General features: G+C 47.2%; 1 protein-coding gene and 1 long non-coding RNA gene across 4 annotated transcripts in view; one reads left to right on the forward strand and one right to left on the reverse strand.

Annotated features, from left to right (window-relative positions):
* Nucleotides 1-17,645, forward strand: part of LOC118384863 (astrotactin-2) — a 529,880-nt gene that overhangs the window by 414,626 nt on the left and 97,609 nt on the right. The gene's annotated exons all lie outside the window — the stretch shown is intronic.
* Nucleotides 5,874-14,725, reverse strand: LOC118374104 (uncharacterized). The gene is made up of 3 exons (XR_004823545.2): nt 14,568-14,725; nt 8,143-8,238; nt 5,874-6,579 (listed from the first exon to the last, which is right to left on the reverse strand). It is a non-coding gene; the product is annotated as an uncharacterized LOC118374104 (long non-coding RNA).

Genomic DNA, 17,645 nt, shown 5'->3' on the forward strand with positions numbered 1-17,645 from the left:
GATGAGTATAGCTGGAAGCAGGAGAGGCAGTGGAGGGAGGGAGGGAGAGAAGCAGTGGAGAGGGATGAGAGAAGGACGGAGGAGGGCAATGAAGAGGGATAAGTGAAGGACAGGAGGAGGGCATGTTATGGATGGACTGAGAGAAGGAAGGCAAAGGCAGTGAGGGACGGAGAGAAGGAAGATGATGGATGGACAGTGGAGTGGACGGATATAAGGAACTGATGATGAGGGCAAAGAGGGATGGGAGAAGGAAGGAGGAGGGTGGTGAGGGATGGAGAGAAGGAAGGAGGAGGCAGTGGAGAGGGATGGAGAGAAGGAAGTAGGGGCAGTGGAGAGGATGGAGAGAAGGAAGTAGGGGGGCAGAGGGGATGGGGATGAAGAGAGTGGAGAGGATGGAGAGGGCAGGGGCAGGAGAGGATGGAGAGAAGGAAGGAGGAGGGCAGTGGAGAGGATGGAGAAGGAAGTAGGGGGCAGTGGAGAGGGATGGAGAGAAGGAAGGAGGAGTGACAGAAAGAGGGATGGAGAAGGAAGGAGGATAGTGGAGAGGATGGAGGAGGGTAGGAAGGCAGTGGAGAGGATGGAGAGAAGGAAGGCAGGGGGCAGTGGAGGATGGAGAGAAGGAAGTGGGAGGGCAGTGGAGAGGGATGGAGAGAAGGAAGTAGGGGGCAGTGGAGAGGATGGAGAGAAGGAAGTAGGGGGCAGTGGAGAGGGATGGAGAGAAGGAAATGATGAGGGCAGTGAGGATGGAGAGAAGGAAGGAGGAGGGAGTGATGGGATGGAGAGATAGGGTAGGAGGCAGTGGAGAGGGATGGAGAGAAGGAAGTAGGGGGTGGTGGAGAGGATGGAGAGAAGGAAGTGGGAGGGGCAGTGGAGAGGGATGAGAGAAGGAAGTAGGGGGGTGGTGGAGAGGATGAGAGAGAAGGAAGGAGGAGGGCAGTGGAGAGGGATGGAGAGAAGGAAGGCAGGAGGGCATGGAGAGGATGAAAGAGAAGGAAGGAGGAGGGCAGTGGAGAGGGATGGAGAGAAGGAAGGAGGAGGGCAGTGGAGAGGAAGGAGGAGAAGGAAGGAGGAGGGCAGTGGAGAGGGATGGAGAAGGAAGGAGGAGGGCAGTGGAGAGGATGGAGAGAAGGAAGGAGGAGGGCAGTGGAGGGATGAGAGAAGGAAGTAGGGGCAGTGGAGAGGGATGGAGAGAAGGAAGGAGGAGGGCAGTGGAGAGGGATGGGAGAGAAGGAAGTAGGGGGCAGTGGAGAGGGATGGAGAGAATGAAGGAGGGGGCAGTGGAGAGAGGGATGGAGAGAAGGAGGAGGGCAGTGGGAGGGATGAGAGAAGGAAGAAGGGGGCAGTGGAGAGGAGGAGAGAAGGAAGTAGAGAGGGCAGTGAGAGAAGAGGGATGGAGAGAAGGAAGTAGGAGGAGGCAGTGGAGAGGATGAGAGAAGGAAGTAGGGGGCAGTGGAGGGATGGAGAGAAGGAAGTAGGGGGCAGTGGAGAGGCAGGGGATGGAGAGAAGGAAGTAGGAGGGCAGTGGAGAGGGGATGGAGAGAAGGAAGTAGGAGGGCAGTGAGAGGGGAGAGAAGGAAGTAGGAGGGCAGTGGAGAGGATGGAGAGAAGGAAGGAGGGGGCAGTGGAGAGGGATGGAGAGAAGGAAGTAGGAGGGCAGTGGAGAGGGATGAGAGAAGGAAGTAGGAGGGCAGTGGAGAGGATGAGAGAAGGAAGGAGGCAGTGGAGAGGGATGGAGAGAAGGAAGGAGGAGGGCAGTGGAGAGGGATGGAGAGAAGGAAGGAGGAGGGCAGTGGAGAGGGATGGAGAAGGGTAGGGGGCGTGGAGAGGGATGGAGAAGTAAGGAAGTGGGAGGGCAGTGGAGAGGATGGAGAGAAGGAAGTGGGAGAAGGCAGTGGAGAGGGATGGAGAGAAGGAAGGAGGGGAGCAGTGGAGAGGGAGAGAAGGAAGAGAGGAGGGCAGTGGAGAGAAGGAAGGAGGGGGCAGTGGAGAGGATGGAGAGAAGGAAGGAGGGGGCAGTGGAGGATGGAGAAGGAAGTAGGAGGGCAGTGGAGAGGATGGAGAGAAGGAAGTAGGAGGGCAGGAGGGATGGAGAGAAGGAAGTAGTGGGCAGTGGAGAGGATGGAGAGAAGAAGGAAGTAGGGGGCAGTGGAGAGGGATGGGAGAGAGAAGGAAGTAGGGGGGCAGGTAGAGGGATGGAGAGAAGGAAGTAGGAGGGCAGTGGAGAGGGATGGAGAGAAGGAAGTAGGGGGCAGTGGAGAGGGATGGAGAGAAGGAAGTAGGAGGGCAGTGGAGAGGGATGGAGAGAAGGAAGTGGGGAGGCCAGTGGAGAGGGATGGAGGAAGTAAGGAGGAGAGGATGGAGAGGCAGAGGAGGGCAGTGGAGAGGGATGGGAGAAGGAAGGAGGAGGAGCAGTGGAGAGGGATGGAGAGAAGGAAGGAGGAAGGGCAGTGGAGAGGGATGAGAGAAGGTAGGGGGCAGTGGAGAGGGATGGAGAGAAGGAAGTAGGAGGGCAGTGGAGAGGGATGGAGAGAAGGAAGTAGGGGGGCAGTGGAGAGGGATGGAGAGAAGGAAGTAGGGGGCAGTGGAGAGGGATGGAGAGAAGGAAGTAGGATGGGGCAGTGGAGAGGGATGGAGAGAAGGAGAGGAGGATAGGGGCAGTGGAGAGGGATGGAGAGAAGGAAGGAGGAGGGCAGTGAGAGGGATGGAGAGAAGGAAGGAGGAGGGCAGTGGAGGGATGGAGAGAAGGAAGGAGGAGGGCAGTGGAGAGGGATGGAGAGAAGGAAGTAGGGGGCAGTGGAGAGGGATGGAGAAGGAAGAGGGGGGCAGTGGAGAGGGATGGAGAGAAGGAAGGAGGAGGGCAGTGGAGAGGGATGGAGAGAAGGAAGGAGGAGGGTGGAGAGGGATGGAGAGAAGGAAGTAGGAGGCAGTGGAGAGGATGGAGAGAAGGAAGTAGGAGGCAGTGGTGGAGGATGGAGAGAAGGAAGTAGGGGGGTGGTGGAGAGGGATGGAGAGAAGGAAGGAGGAGGGCAGTGGAGAGGGATGGAAGAGAAGGAGAGGAGGGGAGCAGTGGAGAGGATGGAGAGAAGGAAGGAGGAGGGCAGTGGAGAGGATGGAGAGAAGGAAGGAGGAGGGAAGTACAACAGTGAAGAGGAATGGAGAGAAGGAAGGAGGAGGGCAGTGGAGAGGAATGAGGAGAGAAGGAAGGAGGGCAGGAGGGAGAGAAGGAGGAGAAGGAAGGAGGAGGAATGGAGAGAAGGAAGGAGGAGGGCAGGCAGTGGATGGAGAGAAGGAAGGAGGGGGCAGTGGGAGGATGGAGAGAAGGAAGGAGGGGGCAGTGGAGAGGGATGGAGAGAAGGAAGTAGGAGGGCAGTGGAGAGGATGGAGAAGGAAGAGGAGGGCAGTGGAGAGGGATGGGAGAAGAAGGGGGGCAGTGGAGAGGATGAGAGAAGGAAGGAGGAAGCCGGTGGAGGGGATGAGGAGAAGGAAGTAGGGCAGTGGAGAGGGAGGAGGAAGGAAGTAGGAGGGCAGTGGAGAGGGATGGAGAGAAGAGAAGGAAGGAGGAGTGGAGGATGGAGAGAAGGAAGTAGGGGGCAGTGGAGAGGATGGAGAGAAGGAAGGAGGAGGGCAGTGGAGAGGGATGGAGAGAAGGGGAAGTAGGGGGCAGTGGAGAGGGATGGAGAGAAGGAAGTAGGGGCAGTGGAGAGGGATGGAGAGAATGAAGTAGGGGGGCAGTGGAGAGGATGGAGAGAAGAAGTAGGGGGCAGTGGAGAGGATGGAGAGAAGGAAGGAGGGGCAGTGGAGAGGATGGAGAGAAGGAAGGAGGAGGGCAGTGAGAGGGATGGAGAGAGAGGGAAGGAGGAGGCAGTAGGGGGGAGGGATGGAGAGAAGGAAGGAGGGGGCAGTGGAGAGGGATGGAGAGAAGGAAGGGAGGGAGAGGTGGAGATAACAGTGGAGAGGATGGAGAGGGAATGGAGGATGGCAGTGGAGAGGGATGGAGAGAAGGAAGGAGGAGGGCATGGAGAGAAGGAAGGAGGAGGGCAGTGGAGAGGGATGGAGAGAAGGAAGGAGGAGGCAGTGGAGAGGATTGGAGAGAAGGAAGGAGGAGGGCAGTGAGAGGGATGGAGAGAGGACTGGAGAGAAGGCAGGAGGGCAGTGGAGAGGGATGGAGAGAAGGAATTGGAGGGCAGTGGAGAGGATGGAGAGAAGGAAGGAGGAGGGCAGTGGAGGATGGAGAGAAGGAAGGAGGGCAGTGGAGAGGGAGGGAGAGAAGGAAGTAGGAGGGCAGTGGAGAGAAGGAAGGAAGGAGGAGGGCAGTGGAGAGGAAGGGAGAGAAGGAAGGCAGGAGGGCAGTGGAGAGAAGGAAGGAGGAGGGCAGTGGAGAGGGAGAAGGAAGGAGGAGGGCAGTGGAGAGGGAGGGAGAGAAGGAAGTAGGAGGGCAGTGGAGAGAAGGAAGGAGGAGGGCAGTGGAGAGGGATGGAGAGAAGGAGGAGCAATGGAGGAGGGATGGAGAGAAGGAAGGAGGAGGGCAGTGGAGGGATGGAGAGAAGGAAGGAGGAGGGCAGTGGAGAGGGATGGAGGAGGGCAGTGGAATAGGAGGAGGGCAGGAGAGGGATGGAGAGAAGGAAGTAGGAGGGCAAAGTGGAGAGGATGGAGAGAAGGAAAGGAGGGATGGGATGGGAGTGGAGGGATGGAGAGAAGGAAGGAGGAGGGCAGTGAAGAGGAATGGAGAGAAGGAAGGAGGAGGGCAGTGGAGAGGGATGGAGAGAAGGAAGGAGGAGGGCAGTGGAGAGGGAGGAGAGAAGGAAGTAGGAGGGCAGTGGAGAGGGATGGAGAGAAGGAAGTAGGAGGGCAGTGGAGAGAAGGAAGGAGGAAGGCAGTGGAGAGGGATGGAGAGAAGGAAGGAGGAGGGCAGTGGAGAAGGATGGAGAGAAGGAAGTAGGAGGGCAGTGGAGAGGGATGGAGAGAAGGAAGGAGGAGGGCAGTGGAGAAGGATGGAGAGAAGGAAGTAGGAGGGCAGTGGAGAGGGATGAGAGAAGGAAGTAGGAGGGCAGTGGAGAGGGATGAGAGAAGGAAGTAGGGGGCAGTGGAGAGGGAGGGAAGGAAGGAGGGGTGCAGTGAAGAGGAATGGAGAGAAGGAAGTAGGGGGGGGCGGTAGAGAGGGATGAAGATAAGGAAGGAGGAAGGCACTAGAGAGAGAGAGAGAGAGAGAGAGAGAGAATGAAGGAGGGGAGCAGTGGAGAGGGATGTTGAGAAGGAAGGAAGCAGTGGAGACAGATGAAGGAAAGGTGGCTGGTAGAGAGGGGTCGATGGGGAGCTCTCCTCTGTTTGATAAATAACTAAAGTACCAGTCAAAGTTTGGACACACCTACTCATTCAATTGTTTTTCTTAATGCTCAAACGCATTAAGGAAAGAAATTCCACAAATGAACTTTTAACAAGGAACACATGTTAATTGAAATGCGTTCCAGGTGCCTGCCTACCTCATGAATGTGGTTGAGAGAATGCCAAGAGTGTGCAAAGCTGTCATCAAGGCTTTAAACTGGTACTGTACATCACCACAGAGGTGAGGGGAAAGGGGGGAGGAGAAAGGGAGAGAGACGGATGGTAGGTGAAGGATAGGTGACAATGGGGCGATTGGGGAGACAGCCATGTCCAGAATGACATTATCAAAGAAGTGAAATGGGGGGGAAAGGCAGAGAGGAAATGGAGAGATATGTGGAAGTGTCAAGCCAACACTACAGTTTTCTGAGTATAAATATGAATTACAGCAATTTTATAGAATAACATTATATTTCAGTAGGAAATAAGATGATAAAAATAGATGTGCCATCTGGTCAAAGGGTTCAAAGAACAGGAAACATATTTGTATAGTTTGTCATTTATTCACACATCCATTTGTAATTTGGCTGCTTTGAGAATATAAAATATACAGTTTAAGGATATTTTTGTTTTACCACAGCGAAGTTGACACAATCGTGCTTGGCTGTAATATCAGGGTTGGGCTTTGAATTAAAGGCAGTCGAATCAGGAAGTAAACAAAAATTACTATTCAATAATCGAAAAGGGGAATTTATTTTCAATCACTTCTCAATAAACTGAAAAGCAGAAGCTATTTATTTGAAGAGTTTTAACCTTTCTGAATTTTAAATTCAAATAATTTCCTGAATTGACTGCCTTCAATTCAATTTGAGCCCAACCCTGGTAGGTGTAGTTACCAAACTCCCCCCTAGGTGGAGTAAGTGGGTTAACTTTCAATATTTAAAATACACTGTTGTGTGGAGAATAGAAAAAGGTGACGTCATGGTTCTCCTCTTGTTGGGATAAATGCAGAGAGTTGTGTTTGTGCGTGCAGGCATGCGTGCGTGCGTTTGATTGTGTATAATATCTGTAGATTCAACTGTGTTGTCTTGTCATGACTGTGTTGCTGTTTTGGGTGATGTTTCCCCCTTGAGAGGAACCTTTGATTATTAGATACTGGAAGCTAGTCATGTTTGGAATCTCATCCCTAAGGTGATTTCGCTGAGGGTCTGGCTCCGCTTCACATTTAGTTTACACCATCTTCCCTCAGCTGGGCTCAATCTGAGGAGAGATAGATGCAATTAGGAGGTCCACTGCACTGTGTGTGTGTGTGTGTGTGTGTGTGTGTGTGTGTGTGTGTGTGTGTGTGTGTGTGTGTGTGTGTGTGTGTGTGTGTGTGTGTGTGTGTGTGTGTGTGTGTGTGTGTGTGTGTGTGTGTGTGTGTGTGTGTGAAAAGTTATATTACACCTACTCATTCAAGGTGTTTTCTTTATTTTTACTATTTTTTACATTGTAGAATAATAGTGAAGACATTGAAACTATGAAATAACACATATGGAATCATGTAGTAACCAAAAAAGTGTTAAACAAATCAAAATATATTTTAGATTCTTCAGAGTAGCCACCCTTTCCCTTGATGACAGCTTTGCAAACGCTTGGCATTCTTTCAACCAGTTTCAGCTGGAATGCTTTTCCAACAGTCTTGAAGGAGTTCCCACATATGCTGAGCACTTTTTGGCTGATTTTCCTTCACTCTGCAGCCCAACTCATCCCAAACCATCTCATTTGGGTTGAGTTCGGGTGATTGTGGAGGCCAGGTCATCTGATGCAGCACTCCATCACTCTCCTTCTTGGTCAAATAGTCCTTAGCCTGCATGTGTTTTGGGTCATTGTCCTGTTTTATTTCATAGTTTTGATGTCTTTACTATTATTCAACAATGTAGAAAATAGCAAAAAAAAAAACATGAATGACTAGGTGTGTCCAAACATTTGACTGGTACTGTATGTGTGTATGATTATGTTTATGACTCACCTGTTAACTGGATTGCATTGGCTCTGGCTGATAACGGATGTCCCTTGTCCCCTCACTTATGTAGACACACACAAATGCATGCACACACACACACACACTAACGCGCGCACACACACCGCTACCCATTCCCCACCACCTCCACTGGGACCAGAACGGTCAAGCATCTAATTACCCTGCCTGACTGAAATTACAGCATGCAGCACAGCAGTAACAGCACTGGCAACACACACACATGCACAACAACAAAGACCCCAGCCCATACGTGCCGCCCATACCAAGCGCCTGTATCAGCCACGAAGAAAAGAGGCACAATCGATAGCAGACGGCCCCTACTGGGCTCAGTCGATACATAAACGTGAGGAAGAGCAAAGTGTCCTATTCTTCTCCCCCTTCTAGTCTTCTGGGGACAGGGGGGGGGCAGACTGCGGTGGGTCACTGGCGAGGGTCGGCCCTCCGAGGTAGCGGGATTATTAGCTTGGTATTGATGCATCGACCCTATAGGGACAAGCTGGTGCTGCTCTTGGCCAGCTCCCTGAAAGACTCCTGCCTCTATTAGCATAGCAGACACAACGGCCTGGCCATACATCTCTACTACACGATAAAGGCAGTGCACTGATTGAAACTGTGCCGTGTGACTAACCCTCTCCCCCATCTGGAAAAAGATGGCCGCGCAAGAAGCTTTCACTAAGATGCTACAATAAACAAACAAGGGGAAATCATGGTTGTTTATTGTGAAGCAAAAAGGAAAGGATGTTGCCCTTGTGTGCCTGTGTGTACAAACCCAGTTTGTATCTCCAGCCATGCAAAACTACCTGCGGCTCTCAATGCCAAGCTGCTGTCTTGCCTCCGCTGCTGGTTCTCCTGTTGTCTGCCTATGACAAGGCTTGTCATGTTCCTCCCATTTCGATCTGCCCATTACAAAAGTAGACAGGTATTGTGTTACTATCTGGAATTATCCGTCTGTCTGCTTCCTCGAAAAACAGCCCTACCGGAACAACCGGGCAAAGGATTAAAACAACAAAAATTCACTGCCCCCCTCCTCACTTCAAAAACCACAGTTCCAGGAAAACATTTTGAGAGAAAGTAAAAGTCGCTCTCCGACTCCACTGTCCGCAATGCTACGATTACGACGGGGCTCGTTTAAGGATTTGACGAAGAAAACGGGAGAAAAACAAGATGATCTTTTGAAGCTGTTTTACATGACATGTTATGTATGATGTTTATCTCCCAGTCAGATAATGACAGAGAGACCTCTCACCACCTCTTTGGGGAAGTGTTGAGTCAGGCCTGTTTACGAATGTATGTTTCATAACCCCAGACCCCACACTGAGACTATACCTACGTACTGTATTTGGAGAGTAACTATACGCAATTAGCTACTCTCCCCCGAGAAGGACCCTCCCCTGGCCCTGTTTCAGTGACAGAGCCCAATACCTCAATGGATAAATAAATCAACTCATGCCAGTAGAGGTTGCCAGCAGGCCTGAGTCCTGCATGGCCCTGATTGAATTATGGCAGAGCTATTGAACAAATTGGCTGTGAGGCTAATGACTCAGAACACTGTGTATCTTGCTGAGTAATCAATCCACCCCCCCCCCCCCACACACACACGTCTTTTCTGTTTTCCTAAATGGCGTTTCCTGCACAAGGTCGGGTGCAGACCCAGGTTTGACTCATGCAGTCTCCTTAAAATTGTTAAACTCAGGGCTTGAGGAAAATTAACGAGTTTACTGGGGCGGCCTCTCAACTTTTTGTGTGCTTTCTGGAGTTGGGGTGGTGATGGGATGTGGGTGGTGACGGTGTAATCTAATGGAAACTGTTTGGATCTCCTCTTCAAAAATGCCCCCCCCCCTGGAAACTGTTTACCCCCAAGTGCATCAAGGCTGCAGGTTTATCCAATAAGCTCCAAGCCTCTCTAAGAAAGGTTATGACAACAGACCTGGCCACCCCTTGCTCAAATTTGTGACCGGGGGGGGAAAAAGTGTGAAGCCACCGCTTTTTACCAAATTGATTTATTTGAACACGAAGAGGCTGGAAGCCCAAAACACAGAGCCATTCAAGTTGCCATTAAGCCTGGATCAAATTAGCTTAGAGCATCCTGAGACCAGGTTGACTCTCTTGAAACTCAATATGGGTTAGGGTTCCTTAGTGACCCAGCCGCCACCCCAGCCCCCATCAACGCTTCTGTGAACCACCATACAATTGGCCCCAATGTCCCTTAGTTCCTGGAAGTCCTCCGCTTGATGGAACTCCTAGAAACTGGAGATCTAGATGTTCTATCCTTTGTTAACAGGATGGAGAGGGGTCCTTGCCACCCACACCACATCGCACTGCTGTCACCGCTATCCTGCTATTCTGCTCCTCGCTGAGTCTCACCACCCCGGATCCTCCAATAAATCAATAGTGCAGGCCAGCTGGCCAGTGTTTTCACAAATTAGCCAGAGGAGATGGACAGTAATGTGGCCGGTGTAGATTAGCCAAACAGATTAATATGCTAGGAGGTCACCATGATTCCCTGCTCTTCTTGTAAGTGATGGCTTTCTGCATAGTGAGCCAAACCAGGTGCTACATTGTCTACTGGCTAGTGTGATGTCAGAGGGTTTGGTGGCGTGGGCAGGACAGAGCGGACAATGTCACACTGGTCAAAGTGGAGAGGAGTGTGCAGAATTGAATTTTTAAAAAAATATATATATATATAAAGTAAAATAAGTTCTACCCGATGATACCATCAAAAGTTGAAACATTTTAAAAACTATGTTTTTCAAACACTATGAGATTCACGGTGACACGAATACCATCCCTTGAGCTAGAAACTCTTTTTTTTAAACACACAGATCATAGAACCACTCTGTTTTCACATATGTAGACACTGGTTTAGTGCTGGAGATTATGAATATGAGGTTGAAAAGTGGGGGAATTGCCCTTTAAGAGGGAAAAAATACTCTTCTAAATCTACAGTTCAAGTCGGAAGTTTACATGCACTTAGGTTGGAATCATTAATACTCGTTTTTCAACCACTCCACAAATTTCTTTTTAACAAACTGTAGTTTTAGCAAGTTGGTTAGGACATCTACTTTTTGCATGACACAAGTAATTTTTACAACAATTGTTTAATTTATATTTTACTGTATCACAATTCCAGTGTGTCAGAAGTTTATATTCACTAAGTTGACTGTGCCTTTAAACAGCTTGGAAAATTCCAGAAAATTATGTCATGGCTTTAGTTAGAAGCTTCTGATAGGCTAATTGACATAATTTTTGTGAATTGGAGTTGAACCTGTGGATGTATTTCAAGGCCTACCTTCAAACTCAGTGCCTCTTTGCTTGACATCATGGGAAAATCAAATGAAATCAGCCAAAACCTCAGAAAAAAAATTGTAGACCTCCACAAGTCTGTTTCATCCTTGGGAGCAATTTCCAAACGCCTGAAGATAACACGTTCATCTGTACAAACAATAGTACGCAAGTATAAACATCATGGGACCACGCAGCCGTCATACCGCTCAGGAAGGAGAAGCATTCTGTCTCCTAGAGATTAAGGTACTTTGGTGTGAAAAGTGCAAATCAATCACAGAACAACAGCAAAGGACCTTGTGAATATGCTGGAGGAAACAGGTACAAATGTATCTATATCCACAGTAAAACAGGGATTTTTTACTAGGATTAAATGTCAGGAATTGTGAAAAACTGAGTTTAAATGTAGTTGGCTATGGTGTATGTAAACTTCCAACTTCAACTGTATAAGTTAATGCTTTATCATGAAGGCAATAGAATAAAGTGCTCCACCATTCCAGCTATTACATAAAAAAAAGAAAAGAAAAAAATCTTCTCAGGCATGATGTTTGCCTGCAATCCAACCCCCTTAAGGGGCCTCCCTGTCCAACCCCATTTTCTTGAAGCGCTTCTTCCCTACCCCCACCCCGGTAGCACTGGCCACTACTTATATGGATCCATCAGTTTTCTGGGAAAAGCATAATCTACTGTTAATCAATACGGGATAGTGTATCATCCTATCCTCCACTGCCGTACCATGGCTCAACTAACAGGATTGGACAGTAGTTTCTCCCTGCGTTTTAGCTGCGTGCAGAATTGTGCCAGGCCATGTCATGGAGGGATTTTCCTGTTGTGTATGTGTCTGTGTACATGTCTGTGTGTTATACTGAACGTGCTTGACATATTAACACTTACTATGTATGTATCCATAACAGGCTCATGTCTGTTCTGTTTTTGTTTTTTCATCCTGCCCTCGAAGGGTATAGTGCAAAGCAGACTCAATGAGTTAGGCAAGTTAGCAGGCTAAGTATTCAGAAATAACAAAGCAGACTCAATGAGTTAGGCAAGTTAGCAGGCTAAGTATTCAGAAATAACAAAGCAGACTCAATGAGTTAGGCAAGTTAGCAGGCTAAGTATTCAGAAATAACAAAGCAGACTCAATGAGTTAGGCAAGTTAGCAGGCTAAGTATTCAGAAATAACAAAGCAGACTCAATGAGTTAGGCAAGTTAGCAGGCTAAGTATTCAGAAATAACAAAGCAGACTCAATGAGTTAGGCAAGTTAGCAGGCTAAGTATTCAGAAATAACAAAGCAGACTCAATGAGTTAGGCAAGTTAGCAGGCTGAGTATTCAGAAATAACAAAGCAGACTCAATGAGTTAGGCAAGTTAGCAGGCTAAGTATTCAGAAATAACAAAGCAGACTCAATGAGTTAGGCAAGTTAGCAGGCTAAGTATTCAGAAATAACGTATTTTGGGGGTAAAGAAGCAGTGCCTTCAGAAAGTATACATACTCCTTGACTTTTTCTACAATGTATTACGTTACAGCCTTGTACTCAAATGGATTAAAGAGAAATTCATCAGCAATCTACACACACTACCCCATAATGACGAAGCAAAAACTGTTTTTTATAGATTTTTGTAAATTTATATGAAAATGAAATACCTTATTTACATAAGTATTCAGACCTTTTTCTCTAAGACACAAAATTGAGCTCTGGTGCATCCTGTTTCCATTGATCATCCTTGAAATGTTTCTACAACTTGATTGGAGTCCACCTGTGGTAAATTCAATTGGTTGGACATGATTTGGAAAGGCACACGCCTGTCTATATAAGGTCCCAAATTTAACAGTGAATGCAAAAACCAAGCCATGAGGTCAAATTAATTGTCCATAGAGCTCCGAGACAGCATTGTGTCGAGGCACAGATCTGTCTGCCGCTTTGAAGGTCCCCAAGAACACAGTGGCCTCCATCATTCTTAAATGTAAGAAGTGTAGAACCACCAGGACTCTTCCTAGAGCTGGCCGCCCGGCCAAAGTGAGCCATCAGGGGAGAAGGGCCTTGATCAGGGAGGTGTCCAAGAACCCGATGGTCACTCTGACAGAGCTTTAGAGTTCTTCTGTGGAGATGGGCGAACCTTCCAGAAGGACAACCATCTCTGCAGCATTCCAACAATCAGGCCTTTATGGTAGAGTGGCCAGACAGAAGCCACTCTTCAGCAAAAGGCACGAAAACCCGCTTGGAATTTGCCAAAATGCACCTAAAGACTCTCAGACCATGAGAAACACTATTCTCTGGTCTGATGAAACCAAGATGGAACTCTTTGGCCTGAATGCTAAACTTCACGTTTGGAGGAAACCTGGCACCATCTCTAAGGTGAAGCATGGTGGTAGCAGCATCATGATGTGTTGATGTTTTTTAGCGGTAGGGACTGGGAGACTAGTCAGGATTGAGGCATAGATGAACAGAGCAAAGTACACAGAGATCCTTAATGAAAACCTGCTCCAGAGCTCTCAGTAACTCAGACTGGGGCGAAGTTTCACCTTCCAACAGGCCAACGACCCTAAGCACAAAGCCAAGACAATGTGGTAATGGCTTTGGGACAAGTTCTATATGTCCTTGAGTGGCCCAGCCAGAACCCGGAATTGAACCCGATCAGACATCTTTGGAGACCTGAAAATAGCTGTACAGCAACGCTCCCCATCCAACCTGACAGAGCTTGAGAGGATCTGCAGAGACGAATGGGAGAAACTCCCCAAATACAGGAGTACCAAGTGTGTAGCATCATACCCAAGAAGACTCGATGCTGTAATCGCTGCCAAAGGTGCTTCAACAAAGTACTGAGTAAAGGCTCTGAATACATATGTAAATGTAATGTTTCATTTTTAAATATATATATAATATTTTGCTTTGTCATTATGTGGAATTGTGTGTCGATTGATGAGGAAAAACAACATTTTAATTAACCTGACAAAATGCAGAAAAGGTCAAGGGGTCTGAATATTTTCTGAAGGCACTGTAAGCTTGAAATGGGCATGGTCTAATTGACACAACAACTAAAAACACATACGTTTTGCATTCCTAATCAGCCAGAAGTAATTTATTATCAAAGCTGGCTAACTCATTGATCCTGTTCTGTAGTAGAACCTTCAGGTCTTACCTCTCCTACCCTCCTCCGAACCATAATTAGACCACTCCCCCTGTTTACGCAGTTGAGACTGGATTGCATTACTCTTTGAAACATAAACACAGGGCCATAATCGGTTTGTCTATTTTTCAAATGTGCAGCCATGCAGTCAAGCAAAGCCGGCCTGACTGGGGGGTTTTCTAGGAATGTGAGGCAGAGCTGTGGTCTCCCCCCAGCCTCCCCGGCATTAGAGATAATTTCCCATGTTTGTCTATGGGTCTGCATGCATGTGCTCCCCAAAGGCTTCCTGTTGTGTTTGCTGATGATCTGGTTCCCATTGACTGAGTTGCGGACTGTGGAGGAGTCTCTCTCTTTCTGTCTTTCTGTGTCTCGTCTCTTTCTATTGTTCAGCCAACTTTTAGCCACATGGTTGGCGGGGGATCTCATAATCTCAAGAAATGCAATCACTTTCTTCCACATTTTTTCCCCCTGCCTTGCCTGTCTCTCCCAGGAAAGTCATTATTTGTGGATTGTAGTGTTGGCTAGGCTGAGTGGGCTTCCCACTAATAGGGGCTCATTCAGCAGGCTCATTTAGAGGGGGTAGTGTTGGAGGGTAAATAAGGGGAAAGACCTGACTGACTGCTGGAGGCCTGTTGATCCTATCGCCTAGCAGGGGGGCCCTCGCTGGAGGGAGGGAGGCATCCCAGCCCAGTGCTCCCTTACTGTACATCGCACTACGTTTCATTTTAGGATTTTAGCACTTTGTAACTTGTATTGAAAAGTGGTATACAAATAGTTATTATTAACACAATTAAAGTAATTATTAGAATACACACACCTTTCTTTGTTTCTCTCTGCCTCTCTGTTTCTCTCTCCATCTCCTCTCCTTTTCTCTTTTCCCCTCTGCTCCTCTCTTTCTGTCTGCCTCTTTCTTGCTGCACGGTCTGTCTTGCTGCTGCACGTTCCAGAGCTGTATACAGAGCACTGAGTGAGTGAGGGCTGGAGAAGTCAGTTCCCATGAAGGACTGTCTGGGATTTTAGCACTAACGATGCAACCACTGTTTCTGGGGATGGCAACATCGGCTTCTGGAGGCATTCCACTCTCAGTGTCTGTCTCTCTCTATATATATATATAGAGCTTTTCAGAACAACTACTCGGGCTGCCTTGATTTCATCTCAATCGCCATCTCATATACTGAACCAGGGAGGTTTTCCAATGCCTCACAAAGAAGGGCACCTATTGGTAGAACAAAAGCAGACATTGAATATCCCTTTGAGCATAGTGAAGTTATTAATTACACTTTAGAAGGTGTATCAAAACACTACAAAGATACAGGCGTCCTTCCTAACTCAGTTGCCGGAGAGGCTTGGTGACTTTAAAACAGTTACAGAGTTTATTGGCTGTGATGGGAGAAAACTGCGGATGGATCAACAACATTGTAGTTATTACACAATACTAACCTAATTCACAGAGTGAAAAGAAGGAAGCCTGTACGTATTATAAATAATCCAAATAATGCATCCTGCTTGCAATAAGGCACTAAAGTAATACTGCAAAAATGTGGCAAAGCTATTAACTATATGTTTGGGGCAAATCCAACACAGCACATCACTGAGTACCACTCTTCATATTGTCAAGCATGGTGGTGACTGCACCATGTTATGGGTATGCTAGTCATCTGCAAGGACTTGGGAGTTTTTTTAGGATAAAAGAAACAGAATAGAGCCAAGCACAGGGTAAATTCTAGAGGAAAACTTGGTTCAGTCTGCTTTCCATCAGACACTGGGAGACAAATTGACATTTCAGCAGGATAATTAGCTTAAAAATAAGGCCAAATATACACTGAAGTTGCTTACCAAGATGACATTGAATGTTTCTGAGTGGCTTTGTTACAGTTTTGACTTAAATTGGCATGAAAATCTATGGCAAGAATTGAAAATCATCTAGCAATGATCAACAACCAACTTGACAGAGCTTGAATAATTTTTGAATAATGGTCAAGTATTGTACAAAGCTCTTCAGCAGAAATCCTATTTATTTGCATATCAGATTCAAATCTGTTATTTTTCCTGCAGTCTGAAAGGCCAATTTATTTATCCTTTATTTAACTAGGCAAGTCAGTTAAGAGCAAATTCTTATTTACAATGATGGCCTACCAAAGGTTCTCCTGCGGGGACGGTGGCTGGGATAAAACAAAAAATTGGGTTGAAGTTGAAAGTTTACATACACCTTAGCCAAATACATTTAAACTCAGTTTTTCACAATTCCTGATATTTAGTCCTAGTAAAAAAAATCCCTGTTTTAGGTCATTTCAGATCACCACTTTGTTTTAAGAATGTGAAATCTCAGAATAATAGTAGAGAGAATGATTTATTTCAGCTTTTATTTCTTTCATCAAATTCCCAGTGGGTCAGAAGTTTACATACACTCAATGAGTATTTGGTAGCATTGCCTTTAAATTGTTTAACTTGGGTCAACTTTTCGGGTAGCCTTCCACAAGCTTCCCACAATAAGTTGGGTGAATTTTGGCCCATTCCTCCTGACAGAGCTGGTGTAACTGAGTCAGGTTTGTAGGCTTCCTTGCTGGCAAAAGCTTTTTCAGTTCTGCCCACAAATGTTCTATGGGATTGAGGTCAGAGCTTTGTGATGGCCACTCCAATACCTTGACTTTGTTGTCCTTAAGCCATTTTGCCACAACTTTGGAAGTGCACTTGGGGTCATTGTCCATTTGGAAGACCCATTTGCGACCAAGCTTTAACTTCTTGACTGATGTCTTGAGATGTTGCTTCAGTATATCCACGTAATTTTCCTCCCTCATGATGCCATCCTTTTGGTGAAGTGCACCAGTCTCTCCTGCAGCAAAGCACCCCCACAACATGATGCTGCCACCCCCGTGCTTTACGGTTGGGATGGTGTTCTTCAGCCTGCAAGCCTCCTGTAACGTCCGTCATTTGAATGAGACCAAGGTGCAGCGTGGTAGGCATACACTTTCTTTATTAAAATGTTCCACCAAAGAAAACCATAAACAACTCAACGAACAAAAAGCTTGCAACCCATGCAACAAACAAAGACAAGATCCCACAACAGAAAGTGGGAAAAAGGGCTGCCTAAATATGATCCCCAATCAAAGACAACGATAGACAGCTGCCTCTGATTGGGAACCATACTCGGACAAACACAAAGAAATAGACAACATAGAATGCCCACCCAAATCACACCCTGACCTTATTGGGAACCAAATAAATAAATCAGGGCGTGACACCTCCCCTTTTTTCCTCCATTCATAATGATGGTCATTATGGCTAAAAGGTTATATTTTTGTTTCATCAGACCAGAGGACATTTCTCCAAAGAGTACGATCTTTGTCCCCATTTGCAGTTGCAAACTGCTGTCTGGTTTTTTTTTTATGGCGATTTTGGAGCAGTGGCTTCTTCCTTGCTGAGCGGCCTTTCAGGTTATGTTGATATAGGACGGGTTTTACTGTGGATATAGATACGTTTGTACTGTTGTTCTGTTGTTCTGGGATTGATTTGCACTTTTCGCACCAAAGTACCTTCATCACTAGGAGACAGAATGCTTCTCCTTCCTGAGCGGTAGGACAGTTGCGTGGTCCCATGGTGTTCATACTTGCGTACCATTGTGTGTACAGATGAACGTGGTACCTTCAGGCGTTTGGAAATTGCTCCCAAGGATGAACCAGACTTGCAGAGGTCTAAAAATGTTTCCTGCAGTGTTGGCTAATTTATTTTAATTTCTCCATGATGTCAAGCAAAGAGGCACTGAGTTTGAAGGTAGGCCTTGAAATACATCCACAGGTACACCTCCAATTAACTCAAATAATGTCAATTTACCTATCAGAAGCTTCTAAAGCCATGACATAATTTTCTGGAATTTTCCAAGCTGTTGAAAGGCATA

This window comes from Oncorhynchus keta, chromosome 6 (genome assembly GCF_023373465.1).
Source record: "Oncorhynchus keta strain PuntledgeMale-10-30-2019 chromosome 6, Oket_V2, whole genome shotgun sequence".
Classification (NCBI taxonomy): Eukaryota; Metazoa; Chordata; class Actinopteri; order Salmoniformes; family Salmonidae; genus Oncorhynchus; species Oncorhynchus keta.